At 44.9% G+C, this 15,151-nt stretch overlaps 1 long non-coding RNA gene across 1 annotated transcript in view; it reads right to left on the reverse strand.

The window, feature by feature from the left end:
• Nucleotides 1-15,151, reverse strand: part of LOC307169413 — a 93,529-nt gene that overhangs the window by 43,633 nt on the left and 34,745 nt on the right. The gene's annotated exons all lie outside the window — the stretch shown is intronic.

Consider the following 15,151-nt stretch of genomic DNA (forward strand, 5'->3'; position numbering starts at 1 on the left):
ATCCTACCTGGACACTCTCCTTACATCCAGCAACTCCAAAGCCCTTAAAACTGTTTTACTGTATGACATTCTCATGTGTATGATATTTTCCTGATTTTGTATCCTGTAATTGTATTCTCATTTACCTAGGCAATGGTTCTATTTGGTTATATTATATATTGGGCATAACCAATATATAACCAAAGATCCATTTTAGGATCTTACATTTTGTGAAATAAATAAATAAAAAAAATAAAAAAATCAGTACAAAAAGCCAGAATATAACAGCACAAAAGAGTGCAAAAATGTATTGTAATTAAAACAGTGTAAAAATGTTTTATCCGAATGTAAAAAATAGTCTGGCCAACTTTTTTTCGTTTTTGCGGATCCGTGTGAACACACACAACATTGTCGTCTGTACAAAGAAAACTAGGCCTGATAGCGCTCTGGGACCACAATGTGTCAGATACAGACGTGTCTGCGAGAAGAAAAAAAAAAAAAAAAAAAAAAAAAAAAAAAAAAACCGGTTCGCGTGATCTGACAATTATCCCAAGATCTGAGAGGCACTTTCACTAAACCACACCAGTAAGCCTACTTCAGCCAATCGGTAATAGGGTAGGGGCTGGTCTTGGCCAATCAGATTGATACAGCAGTCACTCCACGTGCGAATTTGTTTTGTGTTTCCCATACACTACGAATGTGTTTCCCACACTGGCAGCGCGAAACGTAGCCAAAGCCATGGAGCGCAACTTTATGAAGCCAGGGGAAGACACCAAACTTGTCGATAAAGGCATAAAGAATAAATGGATAGAGAGGAGGTGAGTAGAGACGAAAAGCCCTTTGGAAGCTGGTGTCAAAAACTCCGGCAACCAGGAGCATGTTTCTGCACATTGTGCGCAACGAAAATATTATATGGAACTAGCGGGAAAAAAGTGCTGCCACGTTAGACCCTAGCAAAGTCCTTTTAGGCAAGTCGTGCCACTCGGCCGCCATCTTGGCAACGCCTCCGGGCAGCTATTTCGGACTAACAAGACCAGGCTCCTATGGGCAGAGAGTCAGAACTGCACTTTCACTGGTCACTGGGACATAAAAACTGCATGTAAAATATGATAAAAATCGCTGAAAAAGTTTGATGACTTTGCCCCAAAATAAGGTTTAAAACGCCTTTTTCCCCACAGGTTATACCTTTACTATACGCATGCGCAAGGGTTCACGACACCAACTTCATTTACGTCTCCAGAATGCCGGTGTTGTGCCTATTCAATGTCAATATTGTTCTCCTTTATTTAAATATAAGCAGGTTTGCACTTTATCAGTAATAACAACAGGGCTGCCAACTCTCACGCATTGAGCGTGAGACTCACGCAATTGACACTTTTCACACGCTCTCACGCCACACATCCATTTTCTCACGCACAGAAAAATTGCGGAGCAAAGAGGTACTTTTAATATTAAACTAATTCTCAGCTCTTAGATTTCGTCAATTTTATTACGAAATTCAGACAAAAATACGTTTGGCGCTTGTAAATGTGACGTGACAGATCGCTGAGCGCCTCAGTTCAAGTGCACGTGAACCGATCATCTGTTACTTTTTATTTAAAGATGCAGTACAACTTACAGAAAGTATACATAATATTGACCAATTAGTGTTTTTCAACCACGGAAAGAGGTCAATATAACAGCAGGAGAACAATTATGTCACATAACGTTACATTTACCTCAGGAAAGCCATTTAATGACCATAGCATGTTAACTGAATAGAAAAAATAGCTAGAGAGGAGATTTTGCTGAGCACTATATTACATATTTATTATATTTCTACTTATGCCATTAAATAATTGTTATTATAACAAAAACTGCATTATATTTAATTTAATTTGTTATTTTTAACCTTTAATAATATTGGGCCCTCTATGTTTACAGCATTAGGTGAGATTTATTTTTTTTTAAATAAAATTTAAAATAAACATGTATCCAAATGAGTCAATATTGAATCAAAATCGGAATCAAATCACAAGAATGGAATTGAAATCTTGAAATTTTTGTCAAGCAATAATAAAAACTGTATACTACCAGTCATTGTACAATGTAAACATTGTAACATGTTGTCACTAAACTTCATTAAATTCTATTTAGTTACCAAATGTTTTGACAATCACAATTACAATCACAATTTAACTATTCATTAAAATGAATCGGTTCAAAGGAGTCATTAGTTCGCGAATTGGACGTGTCATACGGTTGTGTGAGGCAGTTAGGACATGGACATCCCACAAGGTTAGTGTCATCACAGAAAACATTACATCACTGGATAGGTTTTTTCGTTTATTTAGAGAGTAATTTTATGTCAGCTGAATGTACGGAAAGCATTTCAGAGAAGATAAGGCAACGTATTTTAGCACAATTCACACCCAGCGGTAATTCAGGGGAAAAAAAATCTCTGAATGCTCCAACATGAAACTTTGGTCTTCTGACCTTTTACCATCATGATTGTTTTATTTTGATTAATATGCGTGCAGGAGAGAGAGCAAGACAGCGCTTAATTTGGAGACGGTGAAGTCTTGTTTACACTTTCGCCTGGCTTCAGAAAGAGGGAAAGAGAGAAAGAGAGTGCGCACGCGTGACCGGGGCTCTCTCTCTCTGCTTGTCCTTTCCATATGGTTCTTTCAGTTAAATATGCGCCCTGTCACTGATCTTGCACACACAACAACTCGCTGTCCCCAAATCGTCTCCGCTGTCGCAAAACCTCAACTGTGCGCATGTGTCAGTGGAACCAGACGATAGATTTAAATGTTTCGCGGCTTGACTGTTAAAAGCAGATGATTGGCTTTCCAGCGGGAGGGGCGGGACATGTTCATACAACCGCCATCTTTGTCGTTACGGGTTTTCCTTATATAGTTCTATTGAGGATTGAGGAAGTGGCATGTCTCTTATATAAATTGTCTCTGACCCTAGTCATCAAGCAGCTGTAGCTTGTGGCCTGATTTGAGGTAGCTCGCCAACAGGCCGTTCACATATCGCGTCTTTTGCGCGCTCAAGTTTATTCAAATGTAGGCGCGCTAAGCGCGCTCATAATTGAAGCGACGCGCTCGTTTTTTTCCGGGCGTTTTTCGGTGGTGGAAATCCATTAGCCACTAAAACTTTTTTTGTCGTTGTGGAGAGCGCAGTGCATGGTTGCATAGCAACGACAGACGCCACGGGAAAATCGGACCTAATTTTACTATTAATAATAAAAGATAAGCTAAAGTGCATTGTAAATGTCAGTAATGTATCTTTTCAAAATCATTTAAAGTCTGAAATATGTGAGGTTTATCTTTTTATAAAAACTTTTTTGTCAAAACTTTATTTGAACTTGTACATGTTAGTATATAACATGTTGCAAGACACTTTTAAAATCTGGCTATCGTTTTTAATGGTGTTATTTTATTGTTTATGTAAACAAAAAGTGCATATTGATGCGTTATTTTATTTGTTATTTGCTGGTTTTCGACATAAAACTTGGTGAATTGATTTCATTGTGTAGTATTAGTACTTTTTGAACAGGATTCTGTGATAACCGTGATCATTTTTGTCACTATAATCGTGAAATGAAATGTTCTTGCAATTTCATCTCTAGTTATGATCACCTAAAATCAACTTATTATGTGTTTTTTTTTACAGTAAAATATGCAAAGTACATTTTTCTATAAAAAAAAAAATCTGATTCTGTCCTTTTCTCTGGCACGTGTTGTTGGGTGTGGAAGGTTACTAATGTGATTGCTTTATCTGTAAATTAAATTAATGATTTTTCCATTACTGAATTCATTGAAATAAAATGAATTCTTTGATTTGAATATTTTTTTGGCAATGCGTCGTAAATAGGTAGGTCTTAAATTTCAATCTTTATGGTCTTAAAATGTCTTAAAAAGGTCTTAAATTTGAATTACTGAAACCTGCGATATAGGCTTGTACTGGGTTTTTTTCATCTCATGTCTGAATGATGTCCATTTATATCCACAAAAGTCACCAGAATCTATCATTTAAGGGACTATTTATCAAAATGTTCTCCTAGGGGAGCACACCCCTGGATCCCGCTTGACAATTATGTTGATCAGGTCATATATCTTGGCTTAGGGGCCCGCTTATCTCCCAGGGAAAAAAGTGCAGGCTCAGGATTTTTTTCTACTATCACCCCTGGAAAACACTTTACCATTTTTTGTGCATTGTTGTCGTGTATACATACCCATATTTGTTTTTTCTTTGTATCATTGTTTCCTTTTCTGTTTTCTTTGTTTGCATGTGTTACTATTCATCGTTTGATTAATGCATCTCACCTGTTTCTTGTTTCCTCTCCATGTAAACCTTGATATATAGAGAGCTTGTTTTCAGTTATTCTTTGCTGATGACTTATATTAAATTATATTCAAAACAAGTCTTATTTTCATACTCAGCTTTGTTTCTCAAATAAACAGATCTTTCTTAAGGAGAAAAAAATACTGTGTTTGATATGCAAGGTGGTAAAGTTTAGGGAAGTCTTCAGAATGCTCATTATTGAAAAAATGACAGGCTGGAATAATCATCATACTAAAGGGACATTTAAGTCACTAAACACTTTCAAGACATTTTATTAAGACATTTAAATATCCCAGTGAACATTGAAGATCAATCTGTTACAGATGTATTTATTAAATAATGTTCTTGGCTTCTGTCATACCCAGTTCATGTAAATATACAGTGCTGTACATGCTAGTATTTATACATAAACATACACACAAAATTAAAACTATGACAAAGCTGTTTTAATGTGATCAATATAGATTTGATTTTAAAAGAGAAATATATTATGGCATTGTTGTTCACTTTACATCATTTTTCACAAGTGTCTAAAACTCTCCACACACTGTAGTTTAGCAGGTATTTCTCCATGCATTTCGCCACAGTTCTTATAGAGACACAGATTTAAACTGTGTTATTTTCTGATCTCACACACATTCCTGCTGTCAGTGTGTCTCATTACACAGTCTGGTTTATCAAGTACTTCAGGGATGCAGATCTTCCAGTGACGTCCTCGATCTGACCTGCAGAGAAAGAGAAACAAAAGGATAAAAACAAAAAAACAACCACAGCATTTTCATAAATTTGCCATTCAATTTGTTTAATGTTTTACATTCACTAAGGTGTGGTGTTACTGTGGAAACCCTTACACCACAATGCTGGAGTTATAAACACTGAAAAGAGCAACAACCATTTATTTAGCAAATTCTGCTGCCTATCGACTGATGTGTTTTAGGGAATTAATGAATCAGACTTGAAATGATGTGCAGTTTTAATATTAGCAAACATAAAATCATGTAGGCCTATAAATAAATAAAAATATTTAACAAAAGCAAACACAACATAAAGAAACATATCATCAGGAGGATGATTGGGCCCTTTCTAAACTATTACAATGCTTTTTTCATCACAAAGGATAATCAGTATTATGGATGGATGGATGGACAGGCAGACAGACGAATGGAGTTATTTAAAATATATCATGTTATTTATAATGACTGAACAATTGGTAACAATGAGGTGCCGATAATCACAAACATTTAAGGATTCAGGTTTTCAGACTAATTCCCATTTACCCACTTATTTCAGTGGTGTGTTTATTTTTGCTAATTAATAATAAAAGAATGAGCCTCATTTGCTGGCCAGTCTCGTGAAAAAAAAATAATAATAATTTTTGTTGCAAAATTATTTCATATGAGAGTTAGTTGACATGTAGGTGCAATATTATTTATAGTAAACAGAATGTCTAAAGGACTCGGTGCAGTGGAAAAGGAAACGACGTGGTCCGTGAGAGAATATCACTGATCGACTGAATGATTTTTGGTCTCAACGTAGAGTGGCAGAATAATAATAATAACAATAATTCATTTATATAGCGCTTTTCTCTGCACTCAAAGCGCTTTTACAGGGAATCTCCTCAATCACCACCAATGTGCAGCACCACCTGGATGATGTGACGGCAGCCATATTGCGCCAGAACGCCCACCACACCCCATCTTGGACCCACACAGACAACAGGGTGAGCACCCCCTGCTGGCCTCACTAACACCTCTTCTAGCAGCAACTTGGTTTTCTCAGGAGGTCTCCCATCCAGGTACTAACCAGGCTCAGCCCTGCTTAGCTTCAGTGGGCAACCAGTCTTGGGCTACAGCAGTGGTTCTCAATTCCAGTCCTCGTGACCCACTGCTCTGCACATTTTGTATGTCCCCCTTATTTAACACACCTGAACCAGATCATCAGCTCATTAGGAGAGACTCCATGAACTGAAATGAGTGTGTCAGATAAGAGAGACATACAAAATGTGCAGAGCAGTGGGTCACGAGGACTGGAATTGAGAACCACTGCGCTACAGGGTGATATGACTGCTGGCAATAACACTCTAGGTAGGCTGTAGTTAGGACAGTGCAGAAACCTGTGAATGAGGCTCGTGCCGTCAATTTATGATGTCTTTTTATGTTCCAGGAAAACTAAAGTGTTGGTCAGTGTCGGTCACAATACCTTTTAATTTTTTTTTTCAATACGGCAATTATTTATTTACAAATTAAGCACTGATCTAGAGGGTTGCCTGGCGGGGCATTGAACTGAATGCTGGGGCATTGAACCGCCACCCGGCGGCTTTAGGAAAACAGAGCACGGTGGGCAGTATGTAAATATAGGAGGTCTATGTCAAAGTCATTTGTATTTGCCACACTTCCTGCAACCAGCAGGTGGCGCTATTACTATAACTGAATACTGTCATGTAGATGGATTCAGGACAGGACTCTTATCAAACATGTGAAGTTTGGGGCAGATCGGACACCCTAAGCCTGAGTTACACAACAGCTTCCTCTTTCATGGTGAAACATCAGAATTTGTCAGGTCGCCACGGATACACCCTTCAGTGAAAACGTACTTGGTTACTTACGTAACCTCGGTTCCCTTAGAGATAAGGGAACGAGTACTGCGTTGAAAACGCTGTGGGAAAACTCCTTTTCTCGAGAATATTGAAGCCTTTATTTTAAAAACCGCACTTGACAGAAGAGTATAAATACACAGAGAATCCGCCATTTGACAGGTTTAAATCGACTGAAGCGAAAAGACACCTGCCATAAGAGACAATAGCACGGCAAGGCAACGCAGTACTCGTTCCCTTATCTCTAAGGGAACCGAGGTTACGTAAGTAACCAAGTACGTTCCCTTACGAGAACGTTCTCTCGTACTGCGTTGAAAACGCTGTGGGAACACTATTTAAAACGCTGTGCTTGTCGTCTTTGGCCAATCTGACTCACCGAGAGCTCCAGGAAGTACAGAATAGCCTAGGATAAAGAGACCGAATCTTCGGGCCCTTAGATATCCAAACAGATAAAGCTGGGCCAAGGGCCAGTCTTAAGAATCCCACAACTCGAGATGACAACCAGTGTCTGAGTCAAAAACTAGTCTGGGTCCACAGAGCCAGCGTTAGATAGAGACTACTCATGCCTAATAAGGCAGGTACCATAGAGGTTTAAGATGCGGACGGAACGGACCAGCCGGCCGCCGCATACGTTAGATAGAGACTACTCATGCCCATAAGGCAGGTACCATAGAGGTTTAAGATGCGGACGGAACAGACCAGCCGGCCGCCGCATAACATCCTACATAGGCATTTTCATAACTAGTCTGGATCCATAGAGCCAGGGCCTAGCTAGAGAGAATTCGTACCTGCGGAGCAGGGACTTTTGGGTTGTAACGTTTCACAAATGTGGACAAAACAGACTAGCCGGTCATCGCACAAATGTGACAGAAGGAATGTCAAAACTAGCCTGGGTCCGCAGAGCCAGAGCTTAGATAGAGAGAACTCGTGCCTGCAGAGCAGGAACTTCCAGGTTGTAAAATCTCACAAATGTGGACGGGACGGACCATCCGGCCGCCGCACAAATGTCTTCGATAGGAACACCACTTGACCAGGCCCACGAAGAGGCGACGCCTCTCGTGGAGTGAGCTCTAACACCTATGGGACATGTAAGGCCCAGTGAGGTGTAGGCCCAGAGCAATGGCATCCACTATCCACCTGGACAGCGTGAGATTCGTGACAGGAAGACCTTTGGTTCGGCCCCCGAAGCAAACAAAAAGCTGTTCAGACTGTCTGAAAGAGGCTGAACGCTCTAAATAAATCCTCAAAGCTCTGACAGGGCAGAGTGTGAGAACATCACTGAACTCTTCTGAGGTGGGAAGAGCTGACAGAGAAATAACCTGGGCTCTGAACGGAGTTGAGAGCACCTTAGGAATATATCCATGTCTTGGCCTAAGGATGACCTTAGAGTCATTGGGGCCGAATTCCAGACAGGAAGCGCTAGTAGAAAGCGCCTGTAAGTCACTTACTCTCTTGACTGACGCCAGTGCCAACAGCAGGGCGGTTTTCAGGGAGAGAGGTTTTAGGTCGGCTGACCGAAGTGGTTCAAAGGGAGGTCCCTTAAGAGCCCGCAGAACCAAAGAAAGGTCCCATGCTGGGACAGATGGCGGCCGAGGCGGGTTAAGCCTTCTGGCGCCCTTAAGGAAGCGAACTATAAGGTCGCATTTTCCTAAGGAGGCTCCGGCTTCCAATACATGCTGTGCAGCAATGGCTGCTACGTATACCTTGAGAGTGGAGGGGGAGCGACCCGCATCCAGCATCTCCTGGAGAAAGGATAGCACTCTTGGAATTTCACAAGTGTGAGGGTCGAGGTTTCGAGCTAAACACCAGCTGGAAAACACTGACCATTTATGGTGGTAGAGGCGTCTGGTAGACGGAGCTCTAGCTTCCCTGATCGTGTTCAGGACGCCCTCTGGGAGGTCCTGGGGTACCCGTTGAGTGGCCAAGCGTGTAGGGCCCACAAATCGGGACGGGGATGCCATATAGTCCTGCTGGCCTGAGCCAGGAGGTCGCGCCTCACTGGGATTGGCCAAGGGTCTGTCACAGACAGCCGTATCAGCTCCGGGAACCAAGACTGGGTTCGCCATAGAGGAGCTATCAGGAGCACTGCGCATTTCGTGTCTCTGATCCGTTCGATGACCTGAGGGAGCATCGAGACCGGAGGAAAAGCATAGAGGGGAAGGCTGGGCCAGTCGTGGGCCAACGCATCCCTGCTCTTTGAAAAGAAGATTGGGCAGTGACGATTGTCTTCTGAGGCGAAGAGATCTACTTCTGCCTTCCCGAAGACCTCCCAAAGTAGGAGAATCGTCTGAGGGTGGAGAGACCATTCCTCTGGGGGAACCCTGCCCCGAGAGAGCATGTCTGCTCCTGTGTTCAACGTGCCCGGCACGTGAGCTGCCCTGAGCGAGCGCAGATTGGTGTGAGCCCATAACAGTAGCTGTGTGGCTATGGCAAGCAGGTTGCGGGACCTGAGGCCGCCCTGGCGATTTATGTAAGATACCACTGACATGTTGTCCGTCCGGACCAATACGTGGTGTCCAGCCAGGTATGGGAGGAAGGTTTTCAGGGCCAGAAAAACTGCCCTCATTTCGAGGCAGTTGATGTGTAGGCGTTTCTCCGAGCTCGACCAGAGGCCGGAGGCAGGCCTGCCCTCGTACAGGGCTCCCCAACCTAAGTTGGAAGCGTCTGTTGAAATCACCTTCCTCTTGGAGACCACCCCCATACTCACGCCCTGCTGAAACCAGCTGGCGTTCGTCCAAGGGGCCAGGGCTTGAACACAGCGCTGATCCACCTTGATAATCCATCGGCCTGAGTGCCAGGCGTGGGGTGGCACCCGAGGTGCAAGCCATAGCTGAAGAGGACGCATGCGCAGTAGGCCTAGTTGGAGTACTGATGATGCTGAGGCCATAAGGCCAAGGATCCTCTGAAACGTTCTGAGGGGTGCATGAGAGCCCTCCGTGAACGATGCGGCGAGCCGCTGAATCGATAGAGCACGGGCCGGGGAGGGCCATGCTCTCATAAGAACGGAGTCGAATACTGTCCCCAGGAACATGATACGTTGGCTGGGTGACAGAATACTCTTTGAAAAGTTCACCCTGAGCCCTAGACATTCTAGATGGCTGAGGAGCCAGGCTTTGTGAGTATGTGACTCCGCCTCTGACTGAGTCAGAATGAGCCAGTCGTCGAGGTAGTTTAGAATGCGCATTCCCCGCTGTCTCAGGGGGGAGAGAGCTGCATCCATGCACTTCGTGAATGTACGAGGTGCCAGAGCCAGTCCAAACGGTAGAACCGTGTACTGGTATGTCTGCCCCTCGAAGGCGAATCTCAAGAATGGCCTGTGGTGGGGATTCACTTGAATGTGAAAGTAAGCGTCTTTCAGATCTACTGAGAAAAACCAGTCGCCTGGGCGAATTTGCGCCAGTATATGTCTGGTCGTGAGCATCCTGAACGGCCTTGACATGAGAGCCTTGTTCAGATGTCTGAGATCTAAAATGGGCCTCAGGCCGCAGTCTTTCTTCGGAACGAGAAAGTAACGGCTGTAAAAGCCTGACTCGCTTAGAGAAGGGGGAACCCTCTCGATAGCCCCTTTTGCTAGCAGACTTAGTACTTCGGTGCGGAGGACATGACACAGTGTGCTGCTGACCGAGGTTTGAACCACAGCGCGAAAGCGCGGGGGTCTGCGTGCAAACTGAAGCGAGTAGCCGTGCTTTATGATGTTTATCACCCATTCTGAAACTCCTGGGATAGCCTGCCAGGCTAGAGCCCGAAGAGCCAGAGGCATCATCATATCTGGAACGCCCAGAGACGGGGGCTCGAACTGATATGAAGTCAGGGGAGAAATTTTGCTCGTTTTGTGCTCTATGTGGGTCGCCGTTAAAAACAGCGTTTGGGTGCAGGGGTGCGTAACACGTGACGGGCCCATTGTCTGCATATACAGCTGCTCCAGCCGCCTGAACTGAAGAGGGGGCTGTGAGAAGCACTCGAGCGATCTTCGGGGCTGGTCCGGCCGCGGCGGGACATAGACCCCTTTTTCTGCCGGTTAGGACGGCTTCTTGGGCTCATGGTCGAGCGTCAGCTTCGGTCGAGGGCCCTGGCGCCTGGGAAACGGGAATCGTTTTGCAGGCTTCAGGCGTCGAGTGGTGTCAGCCGCGGGGCGGGGCTGGAGAACCTGAGACGCGGGCTTTTCCGGTCGCGGCGTGCTCTTGGGGCGCCGTTGGACCGAGCTAGAGCGTTTGGGCAGGAAGTGCCTCATAGCACTTGAAGCTTTCTGAGCCTCCGTGAAGCGATCAGCGAAGCCATTTACAGAAGGGCCGAAGAGACCGGATGGAGAGACTGGAGAGTCGAGGAAGGCAGTTTTGTCAGCGTCCCTGATCTCCGTTAAAGTAAGCCACAGGTGGCGCTCTAAGACAACCAGGCTAGACATATTGCGGCCCAGTGCTTGCGCGGTGGTCTTTGTGGCCCTCAGCGCCAAATCTGTAGCACTCCTGAGGTCTTTGAAGGTGTCTGGGTCCGGGCCAGACTCGTCCATAGTGCGGAGGAGCTTAGCTTGAAACACCTGCAGGGTCGCCATAGCGTGGAGTGCAGAGGCGGCTTGACCGGCGGCAGCATAAGCGCGGCTGGCGAGAGCCGAAGTGGTCCTGCACGGCTTAGAGGGGTGCACGGTTTTAGCCCTCCAACTCCCAGCAGTGGGGGGGCATAAGTGTGCAGCGACCGCTTCCTCTAATGGAGGGAGAGAAACATACTCCTTCTCTTCAGCGCCGTCGACAGAGGAGAGCGTTGAGGAAGCTGAAGAGCGCGTTCGCGCTGAAAAGGGCGCACGCCAGCTTTTAGTGAGCTCATCATGGGCCTCGGGCATAAAGGGGGCAGCACGTTGACGAGGGGCCTGTTGGCGCCCCGGCAGGTACCATTCGTCGAGGCGGCTTTTGGTAGGCTCAGCTGGGGAAAGCCAGTCGAGTCCCAGTTCTTCGACAGCGCGAGACATGACACGGAAGAGTTCGGCGTCAATGCTCGCTCGAGTGTCAGTGGGATCCAGCTGAGAGAGGGGGGCGGGGTCCGCGGAGCCCGACCATTCCTCACTTTCAGATGCCGCCATAGAAACAGCGTCGTCCAGTTCTTCTGCTGACAGACCGAAAGAGACGAGACCTGCCGATTCAGAAGAGGGGCGTTGGTCGCTCTGGGAGAACAGGACTGGAGATGAAGGCGCGGGCGAAGCGTGCGGGGAGAGACCCGGCGTGCATTCGTCCAGATGAGCGCGTTCAGGAGGCCTCTGGTCGCGCCGCTTCTTCCTACGGGGCTCACGGGGCGCCGAAGATGGAAGGTGGGCGGGAACACTCAGCGAGGCGGCGGAAGATCTGGCACGGAGCGTGGCAACAGGCATTCCGTCACAGTGGAGGCAGCCGCCTTTAGTGAGCGCTGCCTCGGCGTGCTCAGGGCCGAGGCAGGCAACACACCGAGAGTGTGTGTCAGAGGCGTGCAGGGAGAGCCCGCATGAGTCACACACAGTGAGCGGCATTTGAAACAACGCCGCGCGCTGTGAAAACAGCGATTTGCTCTCTTAGAATGCTCTTTTTGAGTTAGAAAAAGGATACTCGTCGGATGCCACAGGGAAACGCTCAGCTTGGCAGACGCCGGGATGCGAAGCAGTTCCGCTGGAAGGCTGTTCGACGACGAGCGGCTTCACTCTGGAGAGAATCAGCGACGAGGTGAGTCGAAAGCTGAAGGAGATAAAATCTGTCAAATGGCGGATTCTCTGTGTATTTATACTCTTCTGTCACGTGCGGTTTCGCGCGCTTGACTCTGGCAGAGTGCCAAGCGCCCCGATTGGTCCGCGCTCCTCTGCTGATCCGCCATTAGTTCGTGCAGTTGCTTTGCACAAGCCAATCAGCACGCTCACGCGAGCTTCTAGCTCTCGCATGTGCTGCAGCAATGCGTTTTAAAATAAAGGCTTCAATATTCTCGAGAAAAGGAGTTTTCCCACAGCGTTTTCAACGCAGTACGAGAGAACGTTCTCGTAAGGGAACTCAAGATCTTCCCAATTTACCACCGCTAAGGCCTTAAGATTAGACTGACCATATATGATGTTGATCTGGTTAAATCTCTATAAGAAGTTAATCACAGTGTAAAATGTGTCATTTCCTGTTGTCTTCAGGCCAATACTTAAATAAAATGTGAAGTTTGGGGCAGATCGGACCGAGTTATGTCCGAGTTACAACAACTTCCTGTTTCATAGCAAAACATAACATTTCTGACGCGTATGCAAAGTTTCGTGAGTGGGCAATATGTAAATATAGAAGGACTTTGTTAAAGTCATTTGTATTTGCCACACTTCCTGCTACCAGCAGGTGGTGCTATTACTATAACTGAATATGAGCATGGTCATGTGTTCAGGACAGGACTCTTATCAAACATGTGAAGTTTGGGGCAGATTGGACATTGTATGCCTGAGTTATTGCAGGCTGTTTGTGGTTGCCTAGTAACATCGGAACTGCAAGCAACTTTAATATAGAACTTATCTGATGATAGCCTGGCAAGCCAGACCTACATCAAGATGTTAGGTCTGGAAACTCACCACAGACACGGCTCACTCCGAGGGGCGGGATAAACGGCTGTCTTTCAAATTCACTCTGCACGCAATAGGACAGCGCTTCAACCAACCAGAGCGTTTTCCCAACAGCGGAGCTTAGTTGATAGATTCAACTTTTGCCATATCTGGCTGGCAAAACGACGAACACATCTTCCTTTTTTTAAGAATGACTTAAGTGCCGTTCTTCGCTCTTTTCTCAAAGAAAAACTTAACTCCAAGTCCTCCAAAGTCGCGGCCAAAGCCGATTCGAAAGACCGTTGTTCGACAGCTGCAGCCGCCATTCTTTGTTTTCAAGTGGCAGCCGTCGCAACTCTCTGTCGTCATATGTTAAGCCCGCCCCGCCTGCTCTATACACGACGTGATTGGCCTGACCCAATCTGGGTTTTTGCTGCTAGAAGGTGTATTGAGAGTTGCTAGACTGTACTCTAGGCTGCGAAATACATTTTGCTGCCGCTAGGGTGCGTCTAGATTTCTAGGCTAATCTGATGATGCATATATCACCAAAAGGCTGAAATTGGGTTTGCATGTTCTGGGCCCCACCTAATGTGTGTGGGTTTTCTGGGCCCCACCCAGTTTCATGAGTTTTCGAGCATGATTAGGCCCTCAAAAAAGCGATTCAACTTACTTTACCAGAGTAAGTTGGGTAAAGATTCCCCCATCAGAACAAGAACACCTACTGCTAAAACATATTTAGAGTTTAGCATCTACAGGGTAATATGCAACATCCAGTATATTATTAAGGGAAATAAATGAAAACAGTTGTTAATTTATAACGATCAATAAATGATCAATTTAGTATCAAAATGATCAATTTAGTGACAACTTGCAAATTAATCTGAATCCCATTTAATGTTTATTTATAAATATTTTTAATTTTAGAGAGAGACTATTCATTCTGATATTAATGAAGATGTTCATAAATAATAACTCCACAAATAATAATTATGGGGGACATGTTACCCCAATGATCTCACTTTAACTTTCTACATAAAAAATAATAATAACAATTACAATGTAATAATTATGTCAACATTTAGTGATGTGCATGCTGGATTTTGTTACTATAAGATAGGAGTGTAATTTCTGTGACAAGCAATTTGTCCACACTGAATGTGAAATACAACAATTTTTTCTTAGAAAGGCATTAGAAAGTCTCAAACTTTAGCATTCGGCTCAGCAAATCACTTCCAATCATGCATTTAGTTTGGGCAGCTGGTAAACAGAATCTTCACCTACGTGAGTCTTGCGAGAGTGTTTACATCACAGCAAGTCAGAGAGCTTTTCTAACCGGCGTGATCAGTTCTACTGTGATCATCACAAACAAGCCTGTTGACAATGTCATGAGCCCCTTTCACACAGAGATTCCGGAAAATACACGGATAATGTGTCCCGTGATTTGTCCAGGAATCGTAGACCATTTGGGAGCAGACATCACAGTGTCAGAAAAATGTGTCAGAAAAAGGTGGTAACAAGTGGAGGAAACCGAGAGAAATCCATGGAATAAGAGAAAAATTTATATTGTTGTGCCTTTGGATGTCAGAATCAGAAAAAAAAAGATGGTCTTCATTTTTATAGAATACCGTCATTGAAGATGCTCTTTGAAGCTAAATGCAGACGCTTGCAAGCCATTAAACGGACAGACTGAACTGATGAAACCTGTGATTACCCTTCTATTAAAGCTTGAA

The sequence above is a fragment of the Squalius cephalus genome (assembly GCF_949319135.1).
Source record: "Squalius cephalus genome assembly, chromosome: 13".
NCBI lineage: Eukaryota > Metazoa > Chordata > Actinopteri > Cypriniformes > Leuciscidae > Squalius > Squalius cephalus.